Here is a 24855-nt window from a genome sequence, read left to right on the forward strand (position 1 = left end):
CTGTTTCGTACCGTACCCGAGCCTGGCAGCCGGAGCACCAGGCGGGTCACCGCCCCGGCCCCCTCGCACACGCCCCCACTGCCACTGCCTCGTGTGCTTCCGAGTCTCAGGAAGGAAATGAGCTAGCAGAGACAGTGGGTGGAAAATTAGAAGTGGAGAAAACAAATCCAAGGGGAAGTGATTTGGTTTTTCAGCCAAATTGGTTATTGAATTGGCTTCTTGGACTGTTATGATTGGGATCTCCTAGGGGTCATCTTGCTCCTTCTCCAGACTCCAGGCCAGAGTCACCATGGAAGTTCGTATCCTTTTCCTTAAAGTTACTNCTATGTTATTCTTCCATGTATTCTGTGAATCTCATCGGTCTCCATAAGAGAAAATAATGTGTATTAGGGGATAATGATACCACAGAGCTTTCCAAGGGAAAATCAGGGGGAAACAAAGGAATGAAAAGCATGGNCGGGGCTGAAGAAATGGGTAAATGAGCTCAGAGACAGACTGGAATTTCCCACTAACTACATTAGGTGGCAAGAACAGGATGAATCGGGCTTAAGGAGCAAAGGTTTAGACAAAAGCAGACTTCCCTGGACCCTGCTGTTCTTTGCAGCAGCAGCTTGGTGTCCTGAGAGACCATGAGCAGTGGCATCAGCGACCAGAGTTAACCGGACAGCTCTGTGCCCTGGACTAGAGGGGGTAGGCGGAGGGGGCCGCCTTTGGGTTAGAAGGCTCAACTTGATAGTTGTGCGAACTTGAGAGAGTTGCACACCTTTTCTGAGGCTCAATTTCCTCGTGAGGGAAAAAAATAGTTCCAGAACAAGCCAGTAGGTACTAAATAGTAAATACTAGTCCTTGTGCAGTGATGGGTTGGGCTGGTTTTACCAGCTCCTGAGCCAATGGTGTACATCTCTTCCCAGATTTGAGATCGGTGACATCACCTTGGTGGCCTGAAATTGGCCACAGCGGGAGTATTTACACCACAGAAATTGGCAAACACTACCAAGCAGGACGTAGGAGAGCTGACTGTTCAACCTTTGCCGGCACATCGTAGCGGCCCGGAGTGGCGCGGTCTCAGAGCGTGTCCTCAGGCTCCTGCAAGCCGCAAGCAAGCCGGCTCTCTGGATGATCTATGCGCTCCCTTCCACCACAACAAACANGGAGAAAAAAGGAAGGAAGGAAGGGAGGGAGGGAGGAAGAGAGGGAGGGAGGTAAGGAAGGAAGGAGGAAGGAAAGAAGGAAAGAAGGAAAGAAAAGCAGAGAAAGAAAAATAGAAGGAAAGCAGAAGGGAGATGGAGAGAGAGAGAAGGAAAGAGAAAGACAAAGAAAGCAAAGAAGACATGAAAGAGAGGAGATCAGGGCTTTGGCTGAAGGCAGAATGCAACATGGACAAAGACGCTGGTCTTGCTGCGGCTGCCGCTGCCCGCAGCCTCATCCTGGAGCCGGGCGAGTGGGCGGCTCCAGTCTCTAGATCTGTCCAGCTCGCTTTGTGCCAGCGCTGGCCTTGCGCACACAGTCCTTGCCTGTAGCTCAACACCCCGAGCTCCTTAAATAGCTCTGAACCGCACTGAGTGGTGGATAAACATTTGTTTCACAGCTCACAAAGCAGAACTGCTGGCTACCGGCAGGTTGGATGTAATGAGTTCCATTCTGGACCCCAGGGAGCATTTAGAATGGGCTCTTCTTTGCCCAGGCTGCCAGTCAAGCTGGTACTGGGGGGAAGGAAAAACACAGCGCTAATCTCTTTCCCACCATCCCTGTCCAGATCTGGATCCCAGCAGCCAAACTACTCCACTCTCCTGGGACAGGATTGGGAGCAGGGTGCCAAGAGCAGAGGCTGGGTCACCTCCTTTCTCTGCACCCTCAGGAAATGACCTGGTTCATGAGCAGTCCAGAATACAGCCCGGCTCAGGAGCTGCAAACTGCGGGCAGTTGACGGTCCCTTCCCCCCTCTGCTTGCCCTACGCAGCCTTCTGCAGCTGGAGAGCTTGATTCCGAAAAAAAGGAGGTGGGGGGTCGGACGGCCTGGCATTGCCACCCTGAGTTGGCAGCCACCTTCCTTGACCACTGCTCTGTACCATCCAGAAGGTGCCCAGGAACTTCCCGCTGCCTCGGCACTCAGAGACACAGGATCTGCTAGCAGCCGCAGTGTCCCACCGGCTGACCCACGTCCCTTTCATAGTGTGGTCGGGGGGCAGGTGGGGAAGAGGTGGCTCATTCTCCTCTTCATTCTCCCCTTCCTCTCCAACACCCCACTTCAGGACAATATGACATGATGCCGGAGGAGCTGCGGACCCGTTGATAGGATGAATAAATGGTGATTATGTTGTTGGCCTTTCAGCACTTCCTCTCTGGATGTTAATAGCCATTAATGCCCCGCTGTTTCGTACTGTACCCGAGCCTGGCAGCCGGAGCACCAGGCGGGTCACCGCCCCGGCCCCCTCGCACACGCCCCCACTGCCACTGCCTCATGTGCTTCCGAGTCTCAGGAAGGAAATGAGCTAGCAGAGACAGTGGGTGGAAAATTAGAAGTGGAGAAAACAAATCCAAGGGGAAGTGATTTGGTTTTTCAGCCAAATTGGTTATTGAATTGGCTTCTTGGACTGTTATGATTGGGATCTCCTAGGGGTCATCTTGCTCCTTCTCCAGACTCCAGGCAAGAGTCACCATGGAAGTTCGTATCCTTTTCCTTAAAGTTACCGGGGCTGAAGAAATGGGTAAATGAGCTCAGAGACAGACTGGAATTTCCCACTAACTACATTAGGTGGCAAGAACAGGATGAATCGGGCTTAAGGAGCAAAGGTTTAGACAAAAGCGGACTTCCCTGGACCCTGCTGTTCTTTGCAGCAGCAGCTTGGTGTCCTGAGAGACCATGAGCAGTGGCATCAGCGACCAGAGTTAACCGGACAGCTCTGTGCCCTGGACTAGAGGGGGTAGGCGGAGGGGGCCGCCTTTGGGTTAGAAGGCTCAACTTGATAGTTGTGCGAACTTGAGAGAGTTGCACACCTTTTCTGAGGCTCAATTTCCTCGTGAGGGAAAAAAATAGTTCCAGAACAAGCCAGTAGGTACTAAATAGTAAATACTAGTCCTTGTGCAGTGATGGGTTGGGCTGGTTTTACCAGCTCCTGAGCCAATGGTGTACATCTCTTCCCAGATTTGAGATCGGTGACATCACCTTGGTGGCCTGAAATTGGCCACAGCGGGAGTATTTACACCACAGAAATTGGCAAACACTACCAAGCAGGACGTAGGAGAGCTGACTGTTCAACCTTTGCCGGCACATCGTAGCGGCCCGGAGTGGCGCGGTCTCAGAGCGTGTCCTCAGGCTCCCGCAAGCCGCAAGCCGGCTCTCTGGATGATCTATGCGCTCCCTTCCACCACAACAAACGGCTCGCTTCTAGCGGGGATTGTCAAAATCTCCTCGAGGCCCTATTAGAAAGCCGCACCTCCTTGATCTATTCGGCACCAAGAGGCAATTGTCAAGGAAGTTGATTGTAGTCCAAATCCAGGTATCAATTCAAAATGTTTTGGCCTCGGACAACCGTGTACGATCAATCAGTCGTGTAATCCTCTGTTGGTAGAACACAAAAACAAAGCCCCGCCTTGCTCTTAAACACAGCATCATTAGTCTTAGGATAAACTAAAAATTGATGCATAGAGCAAGGAGCGGGAGCTGCGTCCCAGGGAGTGGGAGCAGATGAAATAGCGGTGCTTTACGGTGAATGACAAATCAGGGCTCGTTCTGGTCCCTATCAAGTGGAACGCCATTAATCACGTGGCCGTCGCGCTGGATTCCAAGACAAATAGGACACCAAGAACAGATGCTGTGGCTGGGACTGCTGGCCTGAGCAGAGCTGCGCTCTTTGCCTTCCCTGGGAGACGGAGATGAGACCAATTCACTTTCTGTATGGTCCTGTCCTTCTTTCCAGTTTATAACGGTGAGCGGGGCAAGGAATCCCATCAGTTATAGCGTCCTCGAGGATGGGGAGATTCATCTTTTTCATGTTATACAAAGTCCTGTCTGAATGGTGAGAGAAGACCCGTGTTCCCAACCGAGAGAGAGGGAGCAAAGCACTGATTGCCTCCTTTTTTGATTTCAGGAAGTCATTAAAGTCCTATGTGGCCCCATAGGGTGACCCCCTCATCCCTGGGCCTGCCATGGTACCTACACTCCCAAACCCGTAAATCACTCATTTATATTGAGGGATTCTGTCCAAAAGGATGACATTACCGTGCACATCCCCGTCCCNTCTAGATCTGTCCAGCTCGCTTTGTGCCAGCGCTGGCCTTGCGCACACAGTCCTTGCCTGTAGCTCAACACCCCGAGCTCCTTAAATAGCTCTGAACCGCACTGAGTGGTGGATAAACATTTGTTTCACAGCTCACAAAGCAGAACTGCTGGCTACCGGCAGGTTGGATGTAATGAGTTCCATTCTGGACCCCAGGGAGCATTTAGAATGGGCTCTTCTTTGCCCAGGCTGCCAGTCAAGCTGGTACTGGGGGGAAGGAAAAACACAGCGCTAATCTCTTTCCCACCATCCCTGTCCAGATCTGGATCCCAGCAGCCAAACTACTCCATTCTCCTGGGACAGGATTGGGGAGCAGGGTGCCAAGAGCAGAGGCTGGGTCACCTCCTTTCTCTGCACCCTCAGGAAATGACCTGGTTCATGAGCAGTCCAGAATACAGCCCGGCTCAGGAGCTGCAAACTGCGGGCAGTTGACGGTCCCTTCCCCCCTCTGCTTGCCCTACGCAGCCTTCTGCAGCTGGAGAGCTTGATTCCGAAAAAAAGGAGGTGGGGGGTCGGACGGCCTGGCATTGCCACCCTGAGTTGGCAGCCACCTTCCTTGACCACTGCTCTGTACCATCCAGAAGGTGCCCAGGAACTTCCCGCTGCCTCGGCACTCAGAGACACAGGATCTGCTAGCAGCCGCAGTGTCCCACCGGCTGACCCACGTCCCTTTCATAGTGTGGTCGGGGGGCAGGTGGGGAAGAGGTGGCTCATTCTCCTCTTCATTCTCCCCTTCCTCTCCAACACCCCACTTCAGGACAATATGACATGATGCCGGAGGAGCTGCGGACCCGTTGATAGGATGAATAAATGGTGATTATGTTGTTGGCCTTTCAGCACTTCCTCTCTGGATGTTAATAGCCATTAATGCCCCGCTGTTTCGTACTGTACCCGAGCCTGGCAGCCGGAGCACCAGGCGGGTCACCGCCCCGGCCCCCTCGCACACGCCCCCACTGCCACTGCCTCATGTGCTTCCGAGTCTCAGGAAGGAAATGAGCTAGCAGAGACAGTGGGTGGAAAATTAGAAGTGGAGAAAACAAATCCAAGGGGAAGTGATTTGGTTTTTCAGCCAAATTGGTTATTGAATTGGCTTCTTGGACTGTTATGATTGGGATCTCCTAGGGGTCATCTTGCTCCTTCTCCAGACTCCAGGCAAGAGTCACCATGGAAGTTCGTATCCTTTTCCTTAAAGTTACCGGGGCTGAAGAAATGGGTAAATGAGCTCAGAGACAGACTGGAATTTCCCACTAACTACATTAGGTGGCAAGAACAGGATGAATCGGGCTTAAGGAGCAAAGGTTTAGACAAAAGCAGACTTCCCTGGACCCTGCTGTTCTTTGCAGCAGCAGCTTGGTGTCCTGAGAGACCATGAGCAGTGGCATCAGCGACCAGAGTTAACCGGACAGCTCTGTGCCCTGGACTAGAGGGGGTAGGCGGAGGGGGCCGCCTTTGGGTTAGAAGGCTCACCTTGATAGTTGTGCGAACTTGAGAGAGTTGCACACCTTTTCTGAGGCTCAATTTCCTCGTGAGGGAAAAAAATAGTTCCAGAACAAGCCAGTAGGTACTAAATAGTAAATACTAGTCCTTGTGCAGTGATGGGTTGGGCTGGTTTTACCAGCTCCTGAGCCAATGGTGTACATCTCTTCCCAGATTTGAGATCGGTGACATCACCTTGGTGGCCTGAAATTGGCCACAGCGGGAGTATTTACACCACAGAAATTGGCAAACACTACCAAGCAGGACGTAGGAGAGCTGNTTACACCACAGAAATTGGCAAACACTACCAAGCAGGACGTAGGAGAGCTGACTGTTCAACCTTTGCCGGCACATCGTAGCGGCCCGGAGTGGCGCGGTCTCAGAGCGTGTCCTCAGGCTCCTGCAAGCCGCAAGCAAGCCGGCTCTCTGGATGATCTATGCGCTCCCTTCCACCACAACAAACGGCTCGCTTCTAGCGGGGATTGTCAAAATCTCCTCGAGGCCCTATTAGAAAGCCGCACCTCCTTGATCTATTCGGCACCAAGAGGCAATTGTCAAGGAAGTTGATTGTAGTCCAAATCCAGGTATCAATTCAAAATGTTTTGGCCTCGGACAACCGTGTACGATCAATCAGTCGTGTAATCCTCTGTTGGTAGAACACAAAAACAAAGCCCCGCCTTGCTCTTAAACACAGCATCATTAGTCTTAGGATAAACTAAAAATTGATGCATAGAGCAAGGAGCGGGAGCTGCGTCCCAGGGAGTGGGAGCAGATGAAATAGCGGTGCTTTACGGTGAATGACAAATCAGGGCTCGTTCTGGTCCCTATCAAGTGGAACGCCATTAATCACGTGGCCGTCGCGCTGGATTCCAAGACAAATAGGACACCAAGAACAGATGCTGTGGCTGGGACTGCTGGCCTGAGCAGAGCTGCGCTCTTTGCCTTCCCTGGGAGACGGAGATGAGACCAATTCACTTTCTGTATGGTCCTGTCCTTCTTTCCAGTTTATAACGGTGAGCGGGGCAAGGAATCCCATCAGTTATAGCGTCCTCGAGGATGGGGAGATTCATCTTTTTCATGTTATACAAAGTCCTGTCTGAATGGTGAGAGAAGACCCGTGTTCCCAACCGAGAGAGAGGGAGCAAAGCACTGATTGCCTCCTTTTTTGATTTCAGGAAGTCATTAAAGTCCTATGTGGCCCCATAGGGTGACCCCCTCATCCCTGGGCCTGCCATGGTACCTACACTCCCAAACCCGTAAATCACTCATTTATATTGAGGGATTCTGTCCAAAAGGATGACATTACCATGCACATCCCCGTCCCAGCACGACGGACTACTATCCTAGCACATAATCGGAGCTCAACATCTATTTGTTGAATGGATGCATGTAAGAGAGGATGCATGATGACACAGGGCGGAGAGATTCGACTGGAAGAAGAGAGGTGGGAAAGGAGCAGAGGGTGAGGTTGTACAAGGAACAGGATAGCAGGTGAGCCTGCTTTGGGGCATGGGAGACTGGAGTACGTGATCCAAAATGAAGGGGAGTGGTATTAGAGGAAAGGTAGGAGGTCCTGAAGTTAATATCCCCTTCCTTTCCCATTTTTNGTGAGGTTGTACAAGGAACAGGATAGCAGGTGAGCCTGCTTTGGGGCATGGGAGACTGGAGTACGTGATCCAAAATGAAGGGGAGTGGTATTAGAGGAAAGGTAGGAGGTCCCAGGGCCAGTGCTGGCCCTAGTTGATTTTTAAGCAAAGTACACTGATGGCAGTAAATATGGAAGCCTCTCTCTAGCCCAATGAAAACACGAGGCAAGGAGCAAAAGTTAGTTGGTCGTGATTCACCACAGCTCATAAATAATCCCACAGGCCCTATTTCTGGCCCTCTGCCATTCACGGGGCCGGGGGACTGGGGAGCAATGGAATCTTTCCGACTGCTGATTTAATTAAGTGTGGTGAGTCTGTGATGGAGGCTGGCTCGGCTCAAAGCCAAAGGAACAGGTGAATTGGCCATGTCATTGATGGGCAAGTCAGGCCTCTTGTTCGACCAAAACAACCTGTCATTTGGGATATCCAAAGACTTCTGGATAGCGGTTGACGCTGCTAAGGTGCCAGAAGATGCTGGCAATTTGGTTAAAACCTATCACGACAGTGACAATATACTGGTTAACTGGGTCCATCTGACGGTCTGGTGTAGCTACAACTTTAAGGATACCAACTACTGGCATATTGTAGTCAAAGCAACGTTTGATTGATTTTTTTTCCCTTTCGCCTGATTTTCATGGACATAAAGCTGACACAGCTCAGGGGCAGTGTGGAAACAGAAACAGTTGGCATGTTTCCTTCGTGAAGTTTTCACCTTTGCCATCTGGAACGAGGGAAAGATGGACTTCCTTCTGCCAGCACCACCCACGTTGCCCAAGCTGAGGTCTACACAACACTCACCCACACATCAGGAACAGCTGTCTCAGGCAGAAGGCGGTTGACTCCAGGTGGGAGCTCAGGGCGAGGGCAGGTGAGATAATGAGCAACAACAAAGTCCTTTTCGGGGAGGTGGGAGTCTACCGGAAGGGTGAGTCGGTTGGCATATGCCAGGCCTTACGTGGCTTGTAACATGTGTTCTTCTGTGCAGCTTGCTTCTCAGTGTGGGACCAGATCCGCTCTTCCGTCTCTCCCCTTTTCCTGCCTTCTCTCCTGCCTTCATTCACAGTGTGTTTGATGCAGGAGAGTCAGAGATGATGCGGCTATAACCCTACCCTCCGGACCTGGTCGCCCTCTATTTGAGAAGGAAGGTATGCTCAAAAGTAACCACCGTCTAAATAATAATAATAATGAAGAGGAGGAAGAGATATAAGCCATGAGAGATCAAGGATTTGGGGATTCAAGAGAAGGGGAATAGATGTACCCTTGGCCTTCATGGAAGAAGTAAGTAGCATACATGAGCCTGGAGAGACAGGTGAGATTAGGACTGATACGATGCCCGGAGCAATGGGGGAATCTGGCAAATTATAGACAGGGAAAAAGAAAGGGACAAAGATGTAAATGAAGAAAATAGGGCAGCATGGTTGAAATACTCAAAAGATCCTTCTAGAGAGAAGATGCAAACCAGAGAGTAAATAGGAATAACATTTTGCCCTGATGAAATAGGGTCAGAGCAAAAATGGTGTAGAATGGCAAGTGTAGGAGGTAGGACACATTTTGGACATCTGTTGGGAGCCCCTGAGGATTTATTAGCAGGTGAATTGTGTTGAAATTAATCCTTAGGAAAAGTCATCTGAAGTTAGTTGTATGGTAGTTTGGAAGAAGGGGAAATAAGCCATTGAGACGAAAGTCGATACGATATGAGACAGTCCAAGAGATTGGAGACAGGGTGGGGATCTTCACAGTGAGAAAGCGATGAGGAAGCAACGTGGAAAAGCACGTCTGGTTAGGATTAATAGAGCAGGGCTCTAATAACCGCCCACGAAAAGGGGAAGAGTTGAAAGTTACTCTGCAGTTTGGTGCTTTGATATTTGGTCGAGCGACAGGAGAGAGGACGCCCATGATCTTGACCTCCCCTAGATCCGCCTCTGCGGGCGGCACAGATGTGGTCAAAGTCCCACATGGCCTCAGACTCACTTTGCCCTCTGCCTGCATCTCACTTCAAGGGCTCCTGGAGCTTCCTTCCATGTGTGCCCTCACGTCTTCTCCAAACCCTAGGAGCTTGCTTGGCTTGCCAATGGAGTAGCCAAAGCGTGCGTGTCGGGGGACAGAATGCCCTGGGAAACTCTCAACCAGTGGGAAGTGGGATCAATGTTGTGCCTTCAGTCCTCCGGGAGCACAGTTTGGAAAGCTCCTCAGAAGGACCCGGCGGAACAGAGGCGGCATCGCCCGCAGCATTGATCCCAAGGGGGCTGCTCCGTCATGTGGATGTGCTCCTACATTGTCACTGGTCCCTCCCTCCGGCCCCCTGGGATCGCCTCCCACTTAAACCACCCTCACCCACTCCATGTCTCAAGTTTGTTTGGGAGATAATCTGAGACAGACAGCCCATGCAAGGTGGCCAGTGGACACTCAGGTGGGGCTTTTCCTAAGACAAATGTAAATATGACTGCAGACTCTAGAGAGAGCCTGGGGGTTGAGATACAGAGTTGGGAGTCATCTGCAGGGGCAAAGTGATCAAAATTACAGACGCTAATGCAATCGTCCAGGAAGGAAATGGGGGGGTGCAGAAAAAGGAAAGATAACACGCCCTGGGGAATTCTCCATTTGCAAGGGGTAAGATGGAAAGAAGTGGAGAGCCGGCACGGAAATGGGAAGTATGTGCACCTGGCACCTGGAAAGGCTTTAAAAATACCAACATCTCACCACAGAGCCACTGACATCGACTCTTCAGGGATGGGGGCTTCCCTTCCAGTTAGACTGACAGACGGGGAAAAGAAGGAACAGAGCTCATTTGATAGCTTGAGGCAACAAGGTAAGGAGAGGTGTCTTTAAGTGTAGACGACATGTAGAGGGGGTCCGGGAAAGGGAATTAGGCCCGTGGGAAGGAGGATATTAAAGATGCAAGAGAAAGGGAATAATATATGGAGAGGGACTCAGGGGAAGAGAACGGATCGAGAACACAAGTGGGGTCAAGAGAGTTTCGCTTTACTAAGGAGAATTCATTCATCCAACCATCCTACAGGCATGGGTTTGGTCCCTTCAGTGCTGCCAGGCTTCAAGCTAGGACCCTTGGCATCAGGAGGGGGCAAGGCACAGCCAGTCCCCTCTAGGAGTGATGCGGCGGGGTAGGGGGGAACGAAACAATCCCTGGAAACAGGTTAGGTTCTAGAATAAAAACATGTATGGTGTAAAGGAAAGAAATGCTCCTGCTTTAAATAGCACCTCTGATGGCTTACCCACTGGTTTTGGTAAACCCAAAGAGGCTCGCCTCCCAGGGGCTCAGTTGCCTCACCTTCCCCACTCCTCCGCGGAGCCATCGCAATAATCCTAGGAGAAAGGCATGGTGTGGCAGCACCCAGAACAGTGATGAGTGCATACTAGGCCTTCCAAGCTTAGTTTTCTTTCTTCCCAGGGCAAAGCACAACAGTACCATAGAGGAAGACATGTTTTACTCTGTCCCAAGGACCAAATAATGCTTTTGAGAGAAGCTGTTATTCAAACTACCTTAGAGCTGAGGGAGGAGAAGGTGGTCGAAGATTCAGGAATAGTTGGAGTTAAGAAGTTCCTCTTCCATGAGGAAGATAAGTCGATGGCTCTGATCTTCCAGTAGACAGAGAGCAACATTGTCTGTTGAGGGTTTTATGGCCTGAACTGTCGTCCCCGCCTGTTCTATGTTGACATCGAAGCCCCAGTACTTCAGAATGTGACTAACTGGTGACAAGGCCTTTCAAGAGGCAACTAAGGTAAAACAAGGTCGTATTGGTGGGCCCTGATTTGACCAGGTCCTTGTAAGAACAGGTTAGATCACAGACCAACCTGGAATAAGACAGCCACGCACAAGCCAAGGGGAGAGGCCCCCAAAGAAACCAGCCCTGCTGACACCTCGATCTTGGGCGTCTAGTCTCCAGAACCGGGAGGAATACCCTTCTGTTGTTCCAGCCACCTCACCCGTGGAGTTCACATTAAGGAGGAGGGGACAGTGGCAGATCAGAGAAAATGAGAGCGTTTTGGAAGAGCCATAAGGGGAAAGTCAATTAAAGCTGGACGAATGGGCTCCTGAAGAGACGATGGTCCAGCGAACTAAGGATGAGCCCATGATTTTTTTCTCCCCCTGCAACACTTGGTAAGACAGCACATAAAACTGGGTTCTGACACCAAGAGACATCCTGAGGCAGGAGAGTGGGGACCTCCTGAGTGGCAGTGAGCAGGTGAAATGGCCGGCCTGGGGCACAGCCCGGGGGAGGCAGATGAGGCTGGTGAGGACAGCTGGACTGGGAGGTGAAGGAAGAGAAGAATCGGGTTATCACAGGGGAGGGAGTAGGAGGTAGGAAAGGTCAGAGCTTGTGCTCGCAGAAGGGCAGCCAGCTTGGGGGTGCATTCACGGTCTAAACACAGTGGACAGAGTCTTGTCATGTCAGGTGTGGACTGAGTCAGAGCAAACAGTGGCCATGCACCACGTGGAGAGCTAGGGTGAGGGAGTCTGCCAGTGTCCGGCAGTCCGTGTTTTTTAACAGCGATGTTCTTCTGCAACGTGGAAGTCCAGGCTTGTAGACCCTCTTTGTCCGCCATGGAAGGCCGTGTCTCCTTATACGATCGGATACGTGAGGCCTTGGACCCTCAATATCTTACTGAAAATTATCATGCTCCGGAGGAGCTGGAACCTCTATCTCCCCATTCCCGATCAGGGCCGCTACACCCCGCTCACAGTATTAGCAAGTGCGTGGTGGTGAGGGCACTGGTGTCCTCCCTCCACAGCATGACACAGATTAAGAGTCATCTCCCCAGTGCCTCTTCCGGATGAAGCTTGAAGCCTGTGGATCAGCGGGTACCCCATGACCAGCTGTCGGCAGGTGAGGGTACAGACCCCACATGGTAGGGTCCCCCTTAGACTCTCCCATTCCAGAGTCCCGGGACTAAGGCCCCAAACCATCCCTAAGGGCTTGGAGTAGAATGGAAAGAAAATGGAGTGATGTATCTCAGAATGTCATTGGCCTTGCCCATTTTCTGCCCAATCTCTGCTTAGGTGATTTTCTAAACCATTCTTAAAGATACTCACTGATTCCAGTTAGTCACGCCCTATGCCTAGCAGAGAGCCCAGCACCAAGCAGTCAGTCATCAAACATTTGCTGGGTTATTGGCTGCACAGAAGTCTTCCTAGCCAGAGGTTCTGATACCCTCACACCCGCCACACACGCGTTCCTTACAGTGTGGGTGGCTGAGGGCTCAGCCCTAGCAGCGTTCTCACGCTCTGGCTTGTCTCATCTGTGGGGAGGTCCACTGCAAGTAATTTGTTACCAGTAATAAAGCATCAGGTCTGAGAAGCTTTTATTTGTGAAATGGAGATTTAAAAGAGCTCTTATCATAACGTCTCCTGCACTCGGCTTGTATTTCAGTTTGCTCTCTGGGTGGGACAGCACTGGGTAGAGAGAGAGCCGGATTACAGAGCCTGGTGCATCCCCGTTGCTTAGGCAGTGGGTGTGTTGTGAGTGTGTAGCTTTCATCCAAGTGTCCTGACTTATTGGGGGTGGGGGTGGGCAACAAGCAGGAGACTTGCTGGTAGAACAGTCATTCCTCAACATGGAAGAGACGGCCAGATCTTCGGCTCTCTCCTTGCCAGGCTGAATATTCGCAGATCTGCTCAGCGACTGGACATTCAGCACGCTCCTGAAGAACATTTTAACTGTCTGAGTGGGTCTCTGAGGACCTGCCCCCATTAGCATGAGAGCGATTCCTGAAAGTTGCCCAAACATAGCAAATGCAGCCGTGTCCTAACAACACGGAGCCGGGGACCTCTGAACCATGTCTCTCTCCGTAGCCTTGGCTATTTCAAAGAGATCATTAACAAGGTGGAATTGTGTGCCCCCGGGGTCACTGCACAATATACATTGCTACTGTCTTTTAATGGACTTTCCCCAGACATGGTGATCCTTAAAGTGCAGCGACGGCAGCTGCTAACGCCAGGCTGAGCCACGCTGTCTGTGGAGAGCGCGCCGGCCCGCCAGTCCTGCCAGAGCCGATCTGAGCTCGGGCAGATGGATCGGGCTTGGAGAAAGGAGGAGGGGATGGGGCTTCAGGGGAGGGGGCACCAGCGGAGAAGCTAGGCAGCCCTTGGAGGTCTTTGTTATTGATTTAGCGTGAGGACTGAAAGTGGCAGGCAGGCAGGTGGCAGGGGCTGGCGGGCAGGGAAGACAGGTGTAGGCGGTCATGGGCAGTGATTAGCCAGGGTGTTACAGATGTGGCTGGGGGTGTCAGCTGCCGGCGATTAGCACGGGCGCTTCCGAGGGGCGTGGTGTCAGATGGTGGTTTCAGAATGCAGATGTGAGAGGCCTTGGCCCCCCCCCCTCCCGCTTCCACACCCCTACATACTCTTTCCACTCTCCCAAGCACGTGCCTTCGACTTCACCTTCACCTCTGGGCCGCCACGGCCCCCTGCCCGGCGTTCCTCTCTAGGCGAGGGGCAGGGAGATGCAGGTTGCTCTCCCCCAGTCTTTGGTCTCAGACAGATTCTGAAACGATCGCACAGACTGAGCACCTCAGACACCAGGCCGGACAAAACCTGCGTGATCTCTAAGTCCGATCGTCCTCACCTATGTGAGAAACACACCTGGTGGCAGAACACATTTAGAGCCTACTGTCTGCTATGCTTGCTCCTTTTTTAAAAACCTGCCTATGATTTTTACCAAAAAAAGCAACTTGTATTGAGGTAGAATACACTTCCCCAAAGTAAACATATTAGTGCCGCTCCCGCTGGATCAAGAAACAGATCGTTCACAGCCCTCCAGACGCTTGCCTTCGTCTCTGTTCCGGGCTTCCTCTCCAAAAGTGGCCATTGACGTCAATCACCATGGACTGGTTTGGGCTGTTTGAGAATTGTACGTGAATGGTCCCGTACACAATGCGTTACGTCCTGTCCAGCTCTTTGCTCAATGGGCGCATGCAGCCGTTTATTCCTTTTCATTGCTGCGTACTATTCCACTGTCCAAGTCATTCACAATTCTCTATTCTGCTATTCATAAACTTTTGGCTTATTTATAGATTTTGGTTACTATGAATAATGACATCCTAATCATTTTAATGGGTATTTTGTTGTATACATGCGTGCATTTCCGCATACTTAGGAGTGGAGCTGTTAGAATCATAGGGTGTGGGTGTGCGCAGCTATTGTAAAAACTGTGTAGTGTAAAGGGTTTTGCAAAACAATTGTGCCATGCCTTGGCCCTGATGTCACAGGACTGCCCCCCCACACACACACCACAGAGGCCCAGGAGCTCATGGGAAGTCAGACACCATCCACAGTCATCTGTCTCAGGCCTTCTGTTGGACCACTCAGCTCATCACCCATTTTGACATTTGGTTCCCCCCCATTCATCTACTCTTGTGACTTGGTTCTTATGAACTCTGGCTCCCTATAACCATTGCCAGCCTTCCTTGCTTCCATGACCTCTTTGGTTATGCTTCTGTGACGCACTGACCAATTGTTCTGCCCAATTAAACTCTTGACGACACTCCCACGCCACAGAGCTCTGGTTTTGGCTCTGCAGAGCTCATTCAGGCCAGCCCTGGCTTCCGGCCTGTGTGTTAGGGTGGGTCGGGCGATAGAAGTAGAGCTCGCCATCTCGAGAGGAGAAGCAAGTGAACGTAAGACAGGAAGATCAATGAAATTGGCTTTTTTCATTATTAATGGGCCCAATTTGTCCTGGGTTAGTGGCTGTTTACAAAATATCAGGATGCCCAGTTCTTTGAGCATCCTGTGTCCCAACCAGACCGCCCTGCTGTGGTGCATGTGTGTGTGTGGGCATGTGTGTACATGTGTGCATATGCGTGTGCTGTGTCTTTGGCTCCCAGCATCTGCGATTCCATGTCTGCAAGCAAGTGCTCGCACCCAGGAGGAGGTTGTGAGGGAATGCTGTCTCACGGCTGGCAGCGGGCAGTGAGTCAGCCCAGCTCCTCCGTAGTCACCTCCCTGGAGGAGAGGGAACAGGAACCACCACACTTGGCAACTCGTGTGTGTCCACACGATTGGAAACAATCTGTGAAGTGAGTCAGATCTGTCGAGAAAACAATTAAGTCAGTGGGAAAAGAAAACTCAGTAGAGCTGGTTATTTGGCATGGTGGAAGACAGCAGCCCATTGTTTGGTCACATTTGTCACCTTCCAGCTGGTCATCGTGACACTAGCTGAAGCTGGGCTTGTCTACCCAAGTGCCTCTCGTGGTTTTGACCCAGACGCTGTCTACACAGCTTTCCAGCAAAAAGTCAAATGATCAACTATTTGCTGGTCCTTGGGCCATTTTATGGGGATCCCACTGAAAATGATGGCAGACATATTTTGGGTGAGATAGGACATTGGGGGCGCCCCACCACTCTGGTGAGTTCTATGTCTGAGGACTTAAGTGGCTTCAGGCAGCTCTAGAGAATATGCGACCACTAGTGATGGGAGGCAGGGACGGGGTCAGGTGGAGTTCCAAGCTGTGAAATCCAGAGCTAATCCCCCCAAATCACGGTGGCCAACTGTTTTCGTTTTCACTTAGAATTGTTGAATGAGTGACCCCAAAAGAGACTAACTTCTAATTCTACCGTCTTGGAGATCATCAGCTCAACTCCCAGATTTTAAAGGTGAGAGAAAGGAGGCCCAGGAAGGTAGAGGGATGTACATACACAGGGCTACACAGGTAAATAGTAAGGGCTCACTTCGCTAAATTCAACTGTACCTGACTGTCTCCAGTCAAGGTGCTAATGAACCCAGAGACCCAGACACAATATAGGAACTTGTGAAGGAGATATTGAAAAGGAATGGGATAGGAAGTAGAATTCTCTCTTAAGAACTAGGGAGCTTCCCTGAAACCTTTTTTGAGCACCTTTCCTGTATCCAGCTGCTGGTTACCTGCAAGAGCTCTCATCAATCTCCAAAGAACAGCTGTGTCCAAAAGTAGGGGAATGTGTATGATGTGGCTTTGGCTGGAGCGTATTTATGACCCGAAGTGTGCTCTAATTGTGCAGATATTGCCATAAATGTTATTTTATTAAGTTGAGCTACAGTAAATCTGTCATCTCCAGAAGTAACACCACAGTGAGCCGGTAGGTAAGCTCAGGATACTGCCGTGAGCCATGCTGGGCTATTAGCTTCAGCCCAATGTTGTTATCTGTGCAGTTACAGCATCTCAGGGGCAAATCTCAGGCACCAGGTTTACAATATTTGGTTCCTCACAGATGCCGTTGGCTCCCCAAGACAACAGAAATGGTTGCAAAAATGGAGGCAAAAAAGCCAGAGAATCCTGAATGTTTGCTTCCTCTAGCCTGTTTGGAGATGGCTCAGGCCAACAGAGAGAGCTGGAACATGGAATTAAGCATCTTGGGTTCTATTTCTTCTCTTATGAACTGCTCAGACTGAGGAAAATCAGTTGGTGTGCTGGGCCTCCCCTCCGCCATCTTTGAAATGGTGGCGCGCACGCCCCTGCACGGGAAATATGGCGCTCCTGCAAGCCAGCTTGCTGAGATTTCAGGGTGAAGGCAATAATGATGAGGCGTATCTATTAGTTGGTCTGATATCCTCTGACCACTCTGTAGGGGGCAATAACACTGTCTGCAGGGGGTCCTTAATCCACTGTCTCCTCCTGGGGAAAGAAAGGAAAAGAGATTAATGAGGTCTTTGCCTCAAGAGAAATTTGCAACAAGCTGATATCCAAACACTTCGCTCATGAATCTGGATGACTGGCTGTCTACTTGTGTTATAGAAGCCAGGCTATTGTAAACAGCACTCCTTAGCATATTAGGAATCCTCCAGAGCTGACAACATTTAAGAACAATCAGACTGAGGTCTAGTCATTGTACCTCAGAACCGATCGTAGGCTACCAGCTTTGGGGGCAGAACTGAGTGTTCAGGGGATGCTGCCTTGGAAGGGACAGAATTGGGAGGTATTTGCTTTAGCACTCAGGCTTGAATTAGTTGTTACTCATTACAGGAAACCATATTTCATAGTTCCTAAGAAATAAGGCAAACATTTTTGAGATTTGATTCCATATTCCATAAAATTTCTCTCCATAGCCTTTTCAAAGCATCTCTATAAAAATCCCTCCCCCCGCCCATTTCTTTTTTTTTTTTAATTAACCTGAGAAGAAAATGAACTGAGTTTGAAGAAGGATGCTGGGGTGGGGGGTGCAAGTAAGGGTTTACAGACCCAGGGAAAATGTGCTTGAAGAAAAATGCCACAAACTGGGGTCAGCAGACATTAAATTATAGACATGTCCATGGTTTGTCCAGATTGGTTAGAACATGTTTCTTTGCAGGAATAAAAAACAAGAGACATTAACAAGCAAAGATGTTAGATGGAATTAAGTAGCGTTCAAACGATGAAAGGGGAAATTAGGGAGCTAACCTTCCCCTGCCCAGGCAGTTTACCCAGTTGATAAAAATACGAGCCTGTCTTTCCCACCATTTCTCAATGGGAGAAAGAGACTGTGATGGGCCGGAAGCCAGTGGGCTGCCACATGCCCTCGAGCAGCTGTCCTCTCGGGAGCCTCCTGACGGCTTCGGGTGACTAAACGGCCAGCCCCGCACAATACATTTCGGTGGCGTATCTTGTGCGTCTTGGTGGTTCCCCGATGCCTCCCTGTTGCCGCCCTGCCATAGATCACCGCCATTCCCCAGGCGCGCCACCCAGAGAGCATCCGCAGGATTGTAAACAGGATGATTCACAGACCGGTGGCAGCCGCTTAAAGCAGTGCAGTTCGCGACCCTAAGCACGAAGCCCAGATTCTAAACGGGATGCTGCAGCAACAAAGATTCTAAAGCACAGCTGGGTCACCGGGACACCCCCAGGCTGGCGCGACCTGTAACTGGCAAGCGCGCCTGGGCGCAGCCTCCTTGCATTCCCCTGGGCCTCCTGCTGCGTGGCTGCCGTTTCTCCGCATCCCCAAGCAGGGAGCGGGTATTCTGCAGAAATGGTCCCGGAGTGGTGTCTGATTCCCACAGGCCTTTGCAGCCCGCTCCAACGGAATGATTTCCAATACTCAGTTTCTGAGAATTCTGACCACGATATGCAGACCACGGCAGCTCTTAATGACAATAATATCATGTCACATTTTCATGGCATTTAACAGTTTACAAAGTGCTTTCACATACATTATCACGTTTAATCCCGGTGAGGTCGATTGTCTCTTCTTCATTCTATTGGCAGCTTGGTGTAGTGGAAAGCGCTCTGGACCCAAGCAGATGTAAGTTCAAATCCTGGCAATGATCCCCACCAGCTATCCAACCACAGCTGATGTGCTTCCATTCTCCTGGTCTCCTTTTCCTCACCTAGAGGATGGGGAATCATTTCTATTAGCTGTAAGATGGCGTATGTGCTAAGAATTCAGTAGCGTATATAAAAACACACAGAGCAGGGCTTGATACACAGAAGCACTGGGTAATCGTTAGTTCCTATCCACTTACAGAAGAAAACGAAGCTACAGAGGTTAAGGGAATAGCTCAAAGTAACAGCTAGTAAGCGGCAGAACCAAGACTTCATTTACTTTACAAACATTATTGAACACCTACTATATGCCAGCGCCTCAGGCTTAGGAAAGTGGATAAGACCTAACTCTAGTTCTTGAAATGTTCGCAGTCGAGAGCCATGATCTGAAATGCAAATAATCAAGTACAATCTAGTGTGACCTGAGAGGCAACTGTATTTAAGGACTGTCCCAAAGCCAGGGGCACGCCCAGGTATCGATAGGAAGTGCGTCTGAAGAAGAGGACCCTTCAGAGGAAGCAGCCACAGAGTTAAAGCTGGAGTACACGTCAGCAGGCAGATGCCGTAGCCAAGAGGAGACACAAGGGACAGGTGAGAGGGAGAGGGGAGCGGAGGTGGGCAGAGGTGGGCAGAGTCAGAGGGGCTCGCCGGGGATGCCGCGAGGTGTGTGCCCTCATCCGATGGGCCCTCGAGTGAACCCATGGGATGACTCCCCATAAAGAACCAACGTGGTCAGATTTGCATTTTTGAGGTCGGGGCAGCAATGTGGAAGATCGACTGCAGGAGGGAGATAATGGAGGCAGAGCAGTTCAATGAGAGATCGTGAGGCTGTGAACAAAGAAAGTGGCAGCGCGGACAGTTTTGAGAGCCATAGTGGAGGCAGAATTGACAGGACGAGGCAATTGATTAGATGTCGAGGCATGAGAGAAAGAGGAGGTGGAAAGGACTCCCAGGTTATTAGCTTGGATGCGGGTGAATGGGCGGGCCTCCAACGACACAGAGGGGAGTGGGCTTGAAGGGACAATAATGACTTCATTTGAATTTGCTGGTTCTGGGAGACCTGGGTCACCCAGGAGGAGATGTGCAGTAGAGGGCTGTGAGTCTGGAGATGTAAGTCTGGAGCTTGGAGGAGGACGGGGGTGCCATGCACCGATCCAGGGGTCCCTGGGTTTTAGATGGTGGTGTTTGAAGCTGGACTTATACTAAGACCATAGAGCAGGAAGAAAGAAGGTCATGGAGAGCTCTAAGGAACGCCAACATTTGGGTGCTAGAATGAGGACCGTCAGAGAGGCGGAAGATCCAGGAGCAAGGGGGGTTTAAGAGGCCCAGGGAGACAAGCATTTTTTGATCATGCAAGTAGAGGGAGGGATAAAGTCCACCTGGAGTCAAAGAAGACAGAGAATGAAACATGCCTATCATAGTAGGAAAATAGAAGATCACTTTGGCAACTTATTTTAAGACAATGTAGTTAGAAGAAGAACATTTCGACTTTTTTATTTTTGCTGTTACTGTGACCCAGAATAAGAAAAATATGTTCTATTGTGACCTGGATCCAAAGTTTCATGACCAATACTCACTCTCTGATCTATCATATTCTTTTTTTTTTTAAAGATTTTTTATTTATTCGACAGAGATAGAGACAGCCAGCGAGAGAGGGAACACAAACAGGGGGAGTGGGAGAGAAAGAAGCAGGCTCATAGCAGAGGAGCCTGACGTGGGGCTCGATCCCATAACGCCGGGATCACGCCCTGAGCCGAAGGCAGGCTTTAACCGCTGAGCCACCCAGGCGCCCCTGATCTATCATATTCTATTCTATTCTATTCTATTCTATTCTATTCTATTCTATTCTATTCTATTCTATTCTATTCTATTCTAATTATAATGGCATCCCATCCCATCCTATCCCATCCCATCCCCTCCCATCCCATCCCATCCCATATTCAATGCTGCTTGGTACTCACTAAATTTGCCTTACGGCCAAATAGTGGGCTGCAAGCTGCAGTTTGAAAAAGCGTTGGTTTACATAGATAGAATTTTCCTAGGAGAAAATTAAGTGAAGAAAAATGTGGAATAATGGAAAGGACACTGGATTTTGAGTGAAGACATCTGATTCACAGCATGACTCAGCTACTTATTGGCTGTGTGACCTTAGATGTGCCCATTAACCTCTATGTGTCTTTTCATTATCTGTAAAATTCAGATAATGCATCAGCTATAAAGGGATCTTCTGGGGGATCAACAAGATAAAATATATGAATGCAAAGAGAGTACGTCTAGAATAGTGTTGGAAAAACTAGGACTTTCTAGTCCCACTCAAAGAAGAGCAGAATAATGTATTATGGGTCCCAGTTGGTTCTAGCTCTCTTACCTGAATCCTGGACCATATCACTGTAGAACATACCAGAACCAGAATGGAATAAAAAAAAATTAATCAGGCAAAATTGGTGGTGTTGCTACAACATATATAAAATACTCTTGTTCTAATACTATTGTAGCCATCTTGGTTTTTTGATTTATATCCAGAGTCCAATAGAGGACCTCTTTCCATAAAAGAAGGGCCAATACAGGCAGGTTTTCTCACCACAGTGTGAGATGACAGCAGACAAGACTACAGGCAAACATAGAAAGACGGGATCCTTTAATATAGGCAATAATCTTCATGAACTTCAGTAGGTCTGCTGGTATCCCTGTATCGAGGCATAAAACAATAATTGATTTTTATGATTCACTCAACAAACTGCTACATTTGAACACCTAACATATGCATTGATTTAGGTGTAAGGAAGACAAAGATGACCAAGCACCATTCCTGACCTCTAAAAGTGTACAAACAGGCAGCTGAGCAAACACATAAATAGATAATTCCAATTAAATGGTAAAACTAAAGAGATATGCATTTGCCCGTAATAAGATATGAATACACTATGAGAGGACAGAAGAGCAGCAGCCCAGTTTGGAGCTCAGGGGATGCTTCTTGAAGGTCATCTTACCCAAGATGAGTCCTGATGTAAGGGTTCGCGAAGGGAGATGGGCAAGATTTCAGAAAGGCAGGATGGCCTGAGGATGCCACGAAAGCATCAAACCTCGTACACTCTGTCCAGAGCACGGACACGCTTGCTAGAGCATAAAAAGGCAAGTAGGAGCCAGCAGTAGACGCAGGTGTGGCCCCAGCCCGGACAGTCTTCCCTACCAAGTTAAGGTCCTTAGAGTACACTGCATTGGACGTGGAAGCCGCTGATGGGGACTGATTGCTCTGGAAGCCTATGGAGAGGAAGTTGAGAGTAGGTCAGGGACGTACATGTGGGGACAACTGCAGTGATCCAGGAGAGACAGGTTGAGGGCCCGAGAAGCAGTAATAGAGAAGGAAAAGAGGAGTTAGATTTGAGAAATAGTTCGGATGCTGAATGTCCATGTGGGGGCTGAGGTCAGGGAACAGATAGTCGACTTCAGGGACCAAAAAAAAAAAAAGAGTCATACTGCCCTATACTGCCCAACCACATTGTCAGCCTCAAGTTCAGGGTCAAGTATGGAAAAATTAAGACAAGTCTACAGACACTGTCACACAAGGTAAGAGCTGCTCAGTGTTGAAAGAGAGGCCCAGACACCTGGCTTTGGCTACCAGAGGACAGAGGCATAAATTCCAGTTGGGTGATTCAGACAGGGCTTCCTGGAAGAAGTGGCCTTCAAGGTGGGCTTTGAAAGATGGAGAAGGTTTTGCCCTAAGTTCCTAACAGGAAATGTGGGAGGAGCTTCCTGAGCAGTCACTGGGCTGGCGAATGGTGTGGTCTCGGAATAATAACACGGACCCTGCAGCCACACAAGCCTGGGCTCAAACGGCTGTGCCACATTCTAGTCATGGAATTAGGGGTAAGTTTCTCTGCTCCTCTGAGCCTCCGCTCCTCATTTGTAAAATAGCGGTAATTATCATTTATCTTATGGTTGTTGTAGTTAATGAAATAATGTATTTAGCTGCACTTGACTCAAAGCAAACCATCAGTACAGTTATCTGTTATCATGACAGAGCCACAGAGGGTGGGGGTTAAAAGAGGACTTGCCATGTGAGGGAGAATGCATATGGTGCAGAACAAAGTAGAGAGAATGAAGGTGGGTCGGAGAGCCTGGGAGAGATTGTGGAAGGCCTTGAATGCTAGCCTAAGGAATCTAGACTTTACTGAGTTGGCAGCTGGGAGCCACTGAGGAGTCATGAATAGGGCTGAAGAGTAGCGCTGTGTTGATGGAGGTTAATAAGCAGCTATATGAAAGATGGTTTGGTGTAACCTGAGATTGAAAGCATGGTGATCATCTATGAAATGATTACAAGAGTTCAGATGAGAGGTAATGAAGGTCTGAATTTGCTCAGTGTTTGTAAGAATGGAGAAAAGATCTTAAACATGAGGGAATTTGTTGAGATAAAATAAAGGGAAATATCAGATATCCACGTTTCTGATAATAGTTACCAGAAGGAGCACCAACAAATATTGAGACAGGAGTTATGGGAGTTGGGAAATAGACAAAATGGTGGCCTTCCATTTCGGAGATTGCTAATTATCCCAATGTTCATTCTCCTCTATGCTTACAGATGGCTGCCCGGCTAGAGACTTCATCTCCCAATCTCCCTTGCAATAGGTGCTGTCATGTGATTAAGTTCTGACCAATAGGATGTGAGCAGAGTGATGTGGGCCACTTCTGGGCCATACCCTCAAAAAAGTCATTTGTTTTCCATTCTTTTTTCCCTCTCCCTAAGGTCTACATAGGAATGTAGTCATGAGGAGCCAGCCCTTCCTTGGCAGGAAGGAAAAGCAGAAGAGAATAATGGCAGGGTCATCAGGAGAAATGTTTTCCCATGATGAAGAGTGGCCAACCATGCCAAAGCCTGCAGAGAGGTCAGGGAAGGTAAGAACTGGGAAAAGGCTGCAGACTTTGCCAGGATTAGAGTATACTTAGGACAGGAAGCAATCAAGAAAAAGTCAAATTATGTTCAAAATAATGTGCCTAAGAAGGCTGGGAATTGTATAATAAATGTAAAGAGTTCAATCTAAAATGAATTTTTAAGACGTGTAAGTCAAATAATATATGTAGAAACTTCGCCTCTGGGAGATGGAGCTTAATCTTACCTGTCCCTCAATATGGGCTGGACTTAGTGATGGGGTTTCCAAAGGACAGAATGCAGAAAGAGGAAAAAAAAAATAGTGACTTTAGAGTGGAGAAACCTGGCAAATACCCCCCACCTTACCCAAACGGTCAAGGTCAACTACATCAGTGACAAGTCACATGGATATAATGCGCCCTTCTGTGATGTGTTGACAAGGGCAATTCAGCTCTGTGGTGGTCTCTCCCAAAACCCATCACCCCAGCCTAGAATTGAAGAAAACATCAGACAAACTCAAATTGCGAGACATTCTACAAAATACCTGACCAGTATCTTCAAAACAGTCAAGGCCATGAAGAGCTTCCAGGAAAGACCGAAAAAGTGTCACAGACCAGCAACCAAGGAGACCTGATGATTTAGATGTTATGTAGATCGTGGACAAGACCCAGGGCATTACTGAAAAAAACAAGTGTAATCTAAATAAAGTCTGGAGGTTAGCCAACAGTATTATAGCAACGTTACCTTCTTAGTTTTGACAAATATACCACAGTTATATAAGATGTTAAAATAAGGGGATCTGGGTGAAGGATAGCCTCCCTACACTTACTCTCTTTGTAACTTCTGTGTAAATCTGAGATTATTTCAATATAAAAAGGTTTTTTGCAGGGGGGTTGTTTCGTTTTGTTTTTTAAGGTATAAGGCTAGGGCAGAGCTAGGTCCCTGCTAAGACAAAGTAAGTTTGAAATATAAAGTATCTGGTCTCCCACTGCCCCATCCTTTCCCTCCCCCTCCCCCTCCCCACCCCCAAAAATTTTCCGTGAGTCCATTATCACAGTGCAAGGGGATGTTCAATTTCACACTGTGTGTGACATTCCATGCCAACTGGAATAGTTAATGCAACTTTACATTTATGACTCTGCTTGGGCGTGAATTATTGTGTTTATGAAAATCTCCATATTAATGTCTGATTGTAAATCATTCTGCCGGCTCCTTTATTAATAGCTCAATTCCCACTACTCACTGCTGCAAGCCATTCAAATTACTGCAAAACCTACAGGAAAGGGGCTGCTTCCCATTTGTTTACCATCTAAATTTAACCATCTTGGGCTTTGTGTTAAAGCCACCGTCCTCTAAA

The sequence above is a fragment of the Ailuropoda melanoleuca genome, chromosome 8, assembly GCF_002007445.2.
Source record: "Ailuropoda melanoleuca isolate Jingjing chromosome 8, ASM200744v2, whole genome shotgun sequence".
Classification (NCBI taxonomy): domain Eukaryota; kingdom Metazoa; phylum Chordata; class Mammalia; order Carnivora; family Ursidae; genus Ailuropoda; species Ailuropoda melanoleuca.